Source organism: Syngnathoides biaculeatus, chromosome 20 (assembly GCF_019802595.1).
Source record: "Syngnathoides biaculeatus isolate LvHL_M chromosome 20, ASM1980259v1, whole genome shotgun sequence".
Lineage (NCBI taxonomy): Eukaryota > Metazoa > Chordata > Actinopteri > Syngnathiformes > Syngnathidae > Syngnathoides > Syngnathoides biaculeatus.
The window spans coordinates 4,727,632-4,737,864 of record NC_084659.1 but is presented as its reverse complement, the minus strand read 5'-3'; the positions used below and the strand labels follow the sequence as shown (position 1 = coordinate 4,737,864).

The 10,233-nt window shown below is 42.5% G+C and overlaps 3 non-coding genes across 3 annotated transcripts; 1 reads left to right on the top strand and 2 right to left on the bottom strand.

The window, feature by feature from the left end:
• Positions 1-1,094: 1,094 nt before the first annotated feature.
• trnap-agg (transfer RNA proline (anticodon AGG)) lies at positions 1,095-1,166 on the top strand. The gene has a single exon. It is a non-coding gene; the product is annotated as a tRNA-Pro (tRNA).
• Positions 1,167-4,445: 3,279 nt separating this feature from the next.
• trnap-cgg (transfer RNA proline (anticodon CGG)) lies at positions 4,446-4,517 on the bottom strand. Its single transcript has one exon. It is a non-coding gene; the product is annotated as a tRNA-Pro (tRNA).
• A 4,759-nt stretch (positions 4,518-9,276) lies between these two features.
• Positions 9,277-9,348, bottom strand: trnap-ugg (transfer RNA proline (anticodon UGG)). Its single transcript has one exon. It is a non-coding gene; the product is annotated as a tRNA-Pro (tRNA).
• Between the last annotated feature and the right edge of the window lie 885 nt (positions 9,349-10,233).

The following is a 10,233-nucleotide window of genomic DNA, read 5'->3' as shown; positions in this document are numbered from 1 at the left end:
AAAGTACTGGCCTCACAGTTCTGAGGTCCCGGGTTCAATCCTGAAGCTCCCTTTGTGGAGTTTGCATGTTTTCCCTGTGCTTGCGTAGCTTTTCTTCTCACATCCCAAAAAAACATGCAACATTAATTGGACACTCTAAATTTCCCCTTAGTGGCTGTTTGTCTCAAAATGTCCTGTGATTGGCTGGCAACCAGTTCAGGGTGTACCCTGCCTCCTGCCTGTTGACAGCTGGAATCGGCTCCAGCACTCCCTGTAACCCTCGTGAGGATAAGCGGCAAAGAAAATGGATGGATGACTGTATGAAGAAAAGAGAGTCATCACCAACACATCCAGGAGGAAGAAGTCATCAGGTCTTCATGAGGAAATAGAAGAATCCTCTTTATTTTCATGAACCTGCAAGCATGTACACAACATTTGTTGTCTGCATTTTACTCATCACAGTGAACACACACACTTGTTAGTGGAACACACTGGAGCAGGGGGCAAGTGAAACAACCAGGGAGCAATTCAGTGTATCTGTGTCTTGCTCATGGACACAACAGCAGTGAGTTTGTGTGGGGTCTTCAGCCTACTGTTGTTTTCCCCATGGTGACAGTCCAGCTAAACCATTGGTCCAGGCCCATTAATTTGGGTCGATGTAAAAAGTTGAAATCACCAAAAACATTGTCAGGCAATTAGTGTTAAGATAAAAAAAAATAATAATTGATGAAAAGCCTTGGCAAACATCTACCCACATGCCGAGTTTCAGGTTTTCTTTCTCTCTTTCTTGGTCCTCTTGCACTCGAGAAAGTCTGGGTGCTCACCTCACCTCTTGGGGCCCCCACCTCACATCTCAAGTCCCATCCTGCAGACCTCAACCGCCACCATCAGGTTGGGAATGAAGTATAATAGTTTTGTTTAATATTTCACCTTTCACAGAAACCATATTAAAATAAAAAAATTATCTTCCTCCCCCATCTTTTTCCAATTTCATCCATTTTTGAAAAAGCTCGAGCAAGCCACGAGAGCGGCGCTGAAAAGATTAAGAAATGTGGGTTGCCTCCTCCTGGTCTTGTAGAATGCTTCTAAAATGAGTGTCAAGTGTGAAATTTTGTGGCTCGTTGGTCTAGGGGTATGATTCTCGCTTAGGGTGCGAGAGGTCCCATGTTCAAATCCTGGACGAGCCCTGATAAGACATGTTCCTTGAGAATTTCAAATTGTCACATGATATACTATGTGTCAAAAAGGTTAATACTTTCCAGTCAATCACAAGGCACTTGTGGTCAATTGTGATGGTGTGCTTAGAAGAAAAAAAAAAACTATGAGTTATACTTTTTTTTTTTTAACTTTAGCTTTACACACATGTTAACAGATTTTTCCACATATTAAATAAGTGATTGACATAATTTTTGGGTACGAGCTGTTGTTCATATGGTGCACTGATACATGACAGCAATGTATGATATAATACCAACTTGAACAAACCCATTTGGAAACTCAAGCAAGGTGTATTTTTCTTTTAATTTCCAGAAAATTTCTTGAAAAAAAAGTTATTCAAATATGGACCCATACTTTGAAAACTATGTATTTTGTCCAATAGTTTAGTAATGTCAACATCAAATAAGCAAATGATTGATTGAGTAGTAGTATTTTTGTGCTCTTTAATAAATGACACTTGTTAAAACAGTGAATTTGACTCGATTTGCTTGCACCGTATATCAAAGACATTTTCCCCATTAAAAATGATGATGTCGCACTCTCATCACTAATGAAGAGATGATGAAAAATCTAAACTCACATGTCACACTCACAACAAGCAATGGAAATTATCTTTGTGTGAACTCTTTTACCTGGATAACTAAATGGCGCAGGAGAAGACACACTGGAGAGAAATGTTTTCCCTGCTCAGTTTGTGATCAGATTCTCTCCTCCATATTGTCCTGATCAACACGACAGGGGGTGTGTGGCTCACACACACACACAAATGCACACACGCACACACATGTACAAAACCACACAAACACAGACACACACACAGGTACGCAAAAGTTTTAGTTTTCATGTGAAAATATTTACCCAGGTCTGGGCTAACTCTGATTCAAATGTTGGTGTTTCTCGAATTGGTTTGGGTGGTACAGTGGATCAGGTGGAAAGTGCTGGCCTCACAGTTCTGAGGTCCCGGGTTCAATCCTGAATCTCCCTTTGTGGAGTTTGCATGTTTTCCCTGTGCTTGCGTAGCTTTTATTCTCACATCCCAAAAAAACATGCAACATTAATTGGACACTCTAAATTGCCCCTTAGTGGCTGTTTGTCTCAAGATGTCCTGTGATTGGCTGGCAACCAGTTCAGGGTGTACCCTGCCTCCTGCCTGTTGACAGCTGGAATCGGCTCCAGCACTCCCCGTAACCCTCGTGAGGATAAGCGGCAAAGAAAATGGATGGATGACTGGATGAAGAAAAGAGAGTCATCACCAACACATCCAGGAGGAAGAAGAAGTCATCAGGTCTTCATGAGGAAATAGAAGAATCCTCTTTATTTTCATGAACCTGCAAGCATGTACACAACATTTGTTGTCTGCATTTTACTCATCACAGTGAACACACACACTTGTTAGTGGAACACACTGGAGCAGGGGGCAAGTGAAACAACCAGGGAGCAATTCAGTGTATCTGTGTCTTGCTCATGGACACAACAGCAGTGAGTTTGTGTGGGGTCTTCAGCCTACTGTTGTTTTCCCCATGGTGGCAGTCCAGCTAAACCATTGGTCCAGGCCCATTAATTTGGGTCGATGTAAAAAGTTGAAAACACCAAAAACATTATCAGGCAATTAGTGTTAGGATAAAATAAAAAAAATCATTGATGAAAAGCCTTGGCAAAAATTTACAGTTTCATGTTTTCTTTCTCTCTTTCTTGGTTCTCTTGCACTTGAGAGAGTCTGGCTACAAACCTCACCTCTTCGGGCCCCAACCTCACACCTCAAGTCCCATCCTGCAGACTTCAACTGCCACCGTCAGGTAGGGAATAAAGTATTATAATTTTGTTTAATATTTCACCTTTCACAGAAACCATATTAAAACCAAAAATTTATTTTCCTCCGCCATCTTTTTCCAATTTCATCCATTTTTGAAAAAGCTCAATCAAGCCACGAGAGCGGCGCTAAAAAAGATCAAAAAATGTGGGTTGCCTCCTCCTGGTCTTGTAGAATGCTTCTAAAACGAGTGTCAAATATTGACTTTTGTGGCTCGTTGGTCTAGGGGTATGATTCTCGCTTAGGGTGCCAGTGGTCCTGTGTTCAAATCCCGGATGAGCCCTTATTAGAGTTTTTCCTTGACAATAGTCACATGACATACCATGTGTCAAAAAGGTTGATACTTTCCAGTCAGTCACAAGGCAGTTGTCGTTGATCGTGACGGCATGCTCAGAAAAAAAACCCATTAGCTGTACTTTTTTTTTTTTAACTTTAGCTCACATGTGCAAATAACGACAGTACTGGAAAACACGCTGTCAGTGAGTCCCGCCCTATTTTCAGCCCTCGCTTAAGAAATCTTCTCAAACATGAGTATGGATGCTGCCGTAAAGAATGCAAAAGCGGATCACTTTGATACGGAATGTGAGGCGGATTTCTTTTTCACGATGTCATTGTTGAAGTGCGTTTGCCTCATCTGCAAGTGTAGTGAATTGTGGAACGGCATCTTCAAATTGTTTATGGAAAATACGACACTGACATTCCGCTGAAAAGCAAGCTGAGAATGAGGAAAGTGAACCAACTAGAATCCCAATTGGCCACACAGCAGTCACTTTTCACACAATATAGTTGAACAGTGAAGGCCGCCACCATCATTTCCGGGTTCATCACATCACACATAAAAGAGAGTTAGTTGACTCGTTGTTCCAATCTTTTAAACATAAGGTGGAAATATTATCTTCAATAGAATCTCTGTAGCTGTAAATGAGTGCAGTGACACGGCACTGTGAAGCCATGGCTGACGTGTGACATCGAAGATTGTGAGTGTTTCTCACTGCAAAAAGGTGAAGCTGACAGAACCCTTGTCAGCGAATGGAAATTTGGGAAAAAGGGGGTTTTCTGGGACTTGAAAACTGGACTTCTCAAGGTCACAGGTAATCGAGAAGCATACCGAAAGAACAAGGCCCACAGAAATTAAAAAGATGCTCACTTGTCATACTAGCCACTGTGTGATGACGGCAAAGGATTCCTGGCTGTTGACATTTTCAAAGAGAGCTCGTTGTGAATTTCAACCCCGGGACCTCTTTCAGTGAGGCTCTCCTTGAGAAGTGTTTCCAAAGAACAACAACCAACACAGAGGAGCAAATGACTTCATAAGTCAATGATCACTTGGCTACCACCCTAAACAAGAATGAACCCTTGAGTTTCACCACAGGCCACCTTGAGAAAGACAGCAAGGTAAAACATTACAGCATACTGGGCCACAACAGACAGCTTAGCAGGGTTCGTCCGGGAGTCGAACCCGGGACTTCTCGCACCCGAAGCGAGAATCATACCTCTAGACCAACGAACCCCACGGGTGTTGGGCCAGGTCATCTCCTCTGTCACCCACCAAACACTGCCGATCCCGCTCTTCATCTCCGGCAATCACCGTGAAACCACAACACCTTTGTCACTCCTTCCCCTGACGTTCTTGGTGTTCCCATGGTGGCAGCGGACGAAACCATTGGTCCATGGCCATCAATTTCAGTCAGTGCATAAAGCTGAAATCAAAACAACTTTCACACAATTAGTTTTAAGATAAGTAAAACAAAACCATTGATGAAAAGCCCTGACAAACAGCTGCTTGCATTCTCAGTTTGCTTTTCTTCTTTCTCTCTGTTTTCTGGTCCTCTCAGGCCCGTCCACCTCAACCTCGGGATAAGTGTTAATCTTTTTGTTTATAATGATTATTGTTGTTATTATTAGCACCAGCAGGAGACATTGAGGTCACTTGGGGTTATTGAGGGCCTGGGTGTCTTTTATCTGAGATGGTTATCCTCACAAAGGGCGCATGAGTGCTGGAGCCTCTCTCAGCGATTGTCAGGCAGGAGGCAGGGTACATGCTGAACCGTTTGCCAGCCAATCACAGCTTGTAGGATCCTCTATTGTTCAAATGTTGGCATGTAATACATAGCTGTGTATTTTTCTGGCACTTATTACACCACTGGTCGTGTCCTTCACTGTTTCTGTGTCGGCTCTTTAAATGAATTGCAACCAGTCGAAAGTAAAAGTTCAAGATCTGAGGGTCCTGAGTTATGGCAGTTCTGCTCGCATTGTTGTGACTGCACCTCATGTTGTGCCCTATGATAGAAAGGTTTTGCCAAATGGGCTTTTGTTGTTTTTTCATCTTTGGTCGTATCCACTGCTTTGGCTTTTTAGGCCTTTTGAATTAGTTGCAACCAGGGAACGGACGGAAGACTTGAAGCTGAAATAGCTCAGCTGGGAGAGTGTTAGACTGAAGATTAAAAGGTCGCTGGTCTTGGAATTTACTCCAAAGCTGCATGGTTTTCAGGCACTAATTACGCAACTGATCTCGGGAGGTTTTGTTAGCAAAACCACAAAACTTTTTTTTTTTTCGGTGCCATATTATTAAGCAAACTTTGGAAGGCAGACGCTTGTTGTCTTATGACGGTGACGTAATTTTTAAAATGATTTGTTTTCTCCGTGTAATAATAATAAATATATCAAAATACCTGTACCACCGCTTTGGATTTTTAGGCCTTTTGATGGAGTTGCATCGAGACAACGGGCGTGAAGCTAAAATGGCTCAGCTGGGAGGGCGTTAGACTGAAGATCTAAACGGCCATGGTTAGATCCCTGGTTTCAGCATGGGGGCTTCATACTCTGAAATGGAGCCCGGGAACACCCTGAACTGGTTGCTTGCCAATCGCAGGGGACATGGAGACAAACAGTCAGAATCATACCTCGAGGAAACATTAATGTTGCATGTTTTGGGAATATGGGAGGAAACTGGAGTGCCAGGAAAGAAAAACCGACACATGCACGGGAAGAAAATTTCCATGCTTTTTAAATTTTGTTACAAACATTATTGTAGTCACAGGACAGTTATTGCAGTGTTAATATTTAATTGAAGAGTATACTCATGACTCTAATTGTTCATAAATTAGAGTTTCAATGTTTATTTATGAAATAAAACAATGTGATAATGTGGGGAGTGACATGAATGTTGCTTTTCATCACTATCCAAAAGCGGTTGGAATGGTATTCTGGATGAAATACTGATGAATATTTTTAGGAATGCAGTAAAATGTTGAGATGATTCACTTGATTATGATCATGCAGATAAAACCTTTCAGTTTCATTGGTGCTGGCTGAGGATCCTGCAGGGTTTCAGCCTTGTTGCCATGGTGACAGATTTAGAAAGACAACCTTGGCAGCTTTCAACAGTCGTGATCGTATAGTGCTTAGTACTCTGCGTTGTGGCCGCAGCAACCCCGGTTCGAATCAGGGTCATGGCAGGGACGAATCTGTGAAGCTAATTTTTTGGTTGATATTTGCATGAATCCCTTTAGAATTACAAAAATAAATGAACTAAAGACAATTATGGAAGTAATTCATTGCCATCACAGAACGAATTCAAAATTCTTGCATGGAATTTTTTTAACACTGAAATCCAATGTAAAAAACGTGTGTATGTGTATGTGATTTATTTGTGTGATACAGGCAAATAAGTATTTGAACACCTGTCTATCAGTGAGAAATCTGACTCTCAAAGACCTGTTAGGCCGCCTTTAAAAGTCCACTTCCACTCTATATATTATCCTGAACCAGATGCACCTGTGTGAGGTCGTTTGCCGCATAAAGACATATTTCATGATTCAATTGATGCATCTCTGCTATGTAATTACTTTAAAAAGGCAGATGTAGTTGATAAAGGAGTTCTCAAGGTATCAAGTAAAATATATACATTTGTGATCCAACCTTCAAAGAAGACATTTCAGGTGAACATACCTAAAACATCATTCTGAACTGGCTTTGATAGCACATGCAAAAAAATACAACCGAGCTAGCCAGGAGTTGAACCCAGAATCTTCTGAATCGTAGTCAGACGTGTTATCCATTGCGCCACTAGCCCTTCAGAAAACTGGTTGCAACTCATTCAAAAGGCCTAAAAAGCCAAAGCGGTGGACACGACCACAGATGAAAGAACAACAAAAGCCCATTTGCCAAACCTTTCTATCATAAGGCACAATATGAGGTGCAATCACAACAGCACGAGCAGAACTGCCATAATTCAGGACCCTCAGATCTTGAGCTTTTACTTTCGACTGGTTGTAATTCATTTAAAGAGCCGACACAGAAACACTGAAGGACATGACCAGTGGTGTAATAAGTGCCAGAAAAACACACAGCTGTGTATTACATGCCAACATTTGAACAATAGAGGATCCGACAAGTAGCAATTCATTGGCAAACGGTTCCGCATGTACCCTGCCTCCTGCCTGACAATCGCTGAGAGAGGCTCCAGCACTCATGCACCCTTCGTGAGGATAACCATCTCAGATAAGAGACACCCAGGCCCTCAATAACCCCAAGTGACCTCAATGCCTCCTGCTGGTGCTAATAATAACAACAATAATCAAAATAAACGAAAACATAAACACTTCTACCGAGGTTGAGGTGGACGGGCCTGAGAGGACCAGAAAACAGAGAGAAAGAAGAAAAGCAAACTGAGAATGCAAGCAGCTGTTTGTCAGGGCTTTTCATCAATGGTTTTATTTTTCTTATCTGAAAACTAATTGTGTGAAAGTTGTTTTGATTTCAGCTTTATGCACTGACTGAAATTGATGGCCGTGGGCCAATGGTTTTGTCCGCTGCCACCATGGGAATACCAAGAACCTCAGGTGAAGGAGTGACAAAGAGTGATATGGTTTCACAGTGATTGCCGGAGATGAAGAGCGGTATCGGCAGTGTTTGGTGGGTGACAGAGGAGATGACCTGGCCCTTCAGGGCCGTGAAGTTTTACGGAGATGGGAGTGGCTGGGGGCACACACCCACCCGTGTGGTCTGTTGGTCTAGAGGTATGATTCTCGCTTATGGTGCAAGAGGTTCGACTCCTGGACATGCCTGGTAAGCCGTCTTGAGTCGCTCACTATGCTGTAATAGTTTACCTTGCTGTCTTTATCAAGGTTGCCTGTGAAGCAAGTCAATGGTTCATTCTTGTTTAGGGTGGCAGCCAAATGATCATTGGGTTATGTGGTTATGTTGATCATTGTTGCTGATGAGTTATGAAGTCATCTGCTCTTCTGTGTTGGTTGTTGTTCTTGGTGAACACTTCTCAAGAAGACCAGCACTGAAAGAGGTCCCGGGGTTGAAATTCACAACAAGCTCTCTTTGGAAATGTCAACAGCCAGGAATCCTTTGCCGTCGTCACACAGTGGCCAGTATGACAAGTGATCATCTTTTTCATTTGTGTGAGCCTTGTTCTTGCAGTATGCTTCTCGATTACCTGTGACCTTGAGAAGTAGTTTTCAAGTCCCAGAAAAACCCTTTTGCCCAAATTTTCATAAGCTGAGAAGGTTTTTGTCAGCTTCACCTTTTTGCAGTGAGAAACTCTCGCAATCTCCGATGTCCTTCCACACGCCAGCGATGGCTTCACAGTCCCGTGTCACTGTACTCATTTACAGCTACAGAGATTCTATTGAAGATAATATTCCCACCTTATGTTTAAAAGATTGGAACAATGAGTCAACGAAGTCTCTTTTACGTACATGTGACGAACCCGGAAACGATGGTGGCGGCTTTTGCTGTTCAACTATATTGTGTGAAAAGTGACTGCTGTGCGGCCAATTGGGATTTTAGTTCGTTCACTTTCCTCATTCTCAGCTTGCTTTTCAGCGGAATGTCAGTGTCGTATTTTCCATAAACAATTTGAAGATGCCGTTCCACAATTCACTACACTGGCAGATGAGGGAAACGCACTTCAACAATGACATGGTGAAAAAGATGTCCGCCTTACATTTGTACGTATGAAAGTGATACATTTTTGTCTTCTTGACTACACCATCCATACACGTTTGAGAAGATTTCTTAAGCGAGGGCTGAAAATAGGGCAGGACTCGCTGACAGCGTGTTTTCCAGTACTGTCGTTGTTTGCACATGCGTGGTTAGCTAAAGTAAAAAAAAAAAAAGTACAGCTGATGTTTTTTTTTTTTTTTCTCAGCACACCGTCACGATCGACCACAACTGCCTTGTGACTGACTGGAAAGTATTAACCTTTTTGACACATGGTATGTCATGTGACTATTGTCAAGGAAAAACTCTAATAGGGGCTCGTCCGGGATTTGAACCCAGGACCTCTCACACCCAAAGCGAGAATCATACCCCTAGACCAACGAGCCATAAAAGTTGCTACATGACACTCATTTTCGAAGGATTCTACAAGACCAGGAGGACGCAACCCACATTTCTTAATCTTTTTTAGCGCCGCTCTCGTGGCTTGATCGAGCTTTTTCAAAAATGGATGAAATTGGAAAAAGATGGGGGAGGAAAATTAATTTTTGGTTTTAATATGGTTTCTGTGAAAGGTGAAATATTAAACAAAATTATTATACTTCATTCTCTACCTGACGATGGCAGTTGAGGTCTGCAGGATGGGACTTGAGGTGTGAGGTGGGGGCTCAAAGAGGTGAGGTTTGGAGCCAGACTCTGTCGAGTGCAAGAGGACCAAGAAAGAGAGAAAACTCGGCATGTGGGTAGATGTTTGCCAAGGCTTTTCATCAATTATTATTTTTTTTATCTTAACACTATTTGCCTGACAATGTTTTTGGTGATTTCAACTTTTTACATCGACCCAAATTAATGGGCCTGGACCAATGGTTTAGCTGGACTGCCACCATGGGGAAAACAACAGTAGGCTCAAGACCCCACCCAAACTCACTGCTGTTGTGTCCATGAGCAAGACACAGATACACTGAATTGCTCCCCGGTTGTTTCAGTTGGCCCCTACTCTAGTGTATTCCACTAACAAGTGTGTGTGTTTACTGTGATGAGTAAAATGCAGACAACAAATGTTGTGTACATGCACGCAGGTTCATGAAAATAAAGATGAGTCTTCTATTTCCTCATGAAGACCTGATGACTTCTTCCTCCTGGATGTGTTGGGGATGACTCTCTTTTCTCCATCCATTCATCCATCCATTTTCTTTGCCGCTTATCCTCACGAGGGTCACGTGGAGTGCTGGAGCCGATTCCAGCTGTCAACGGGCAGGAGGCGGGGTACACCC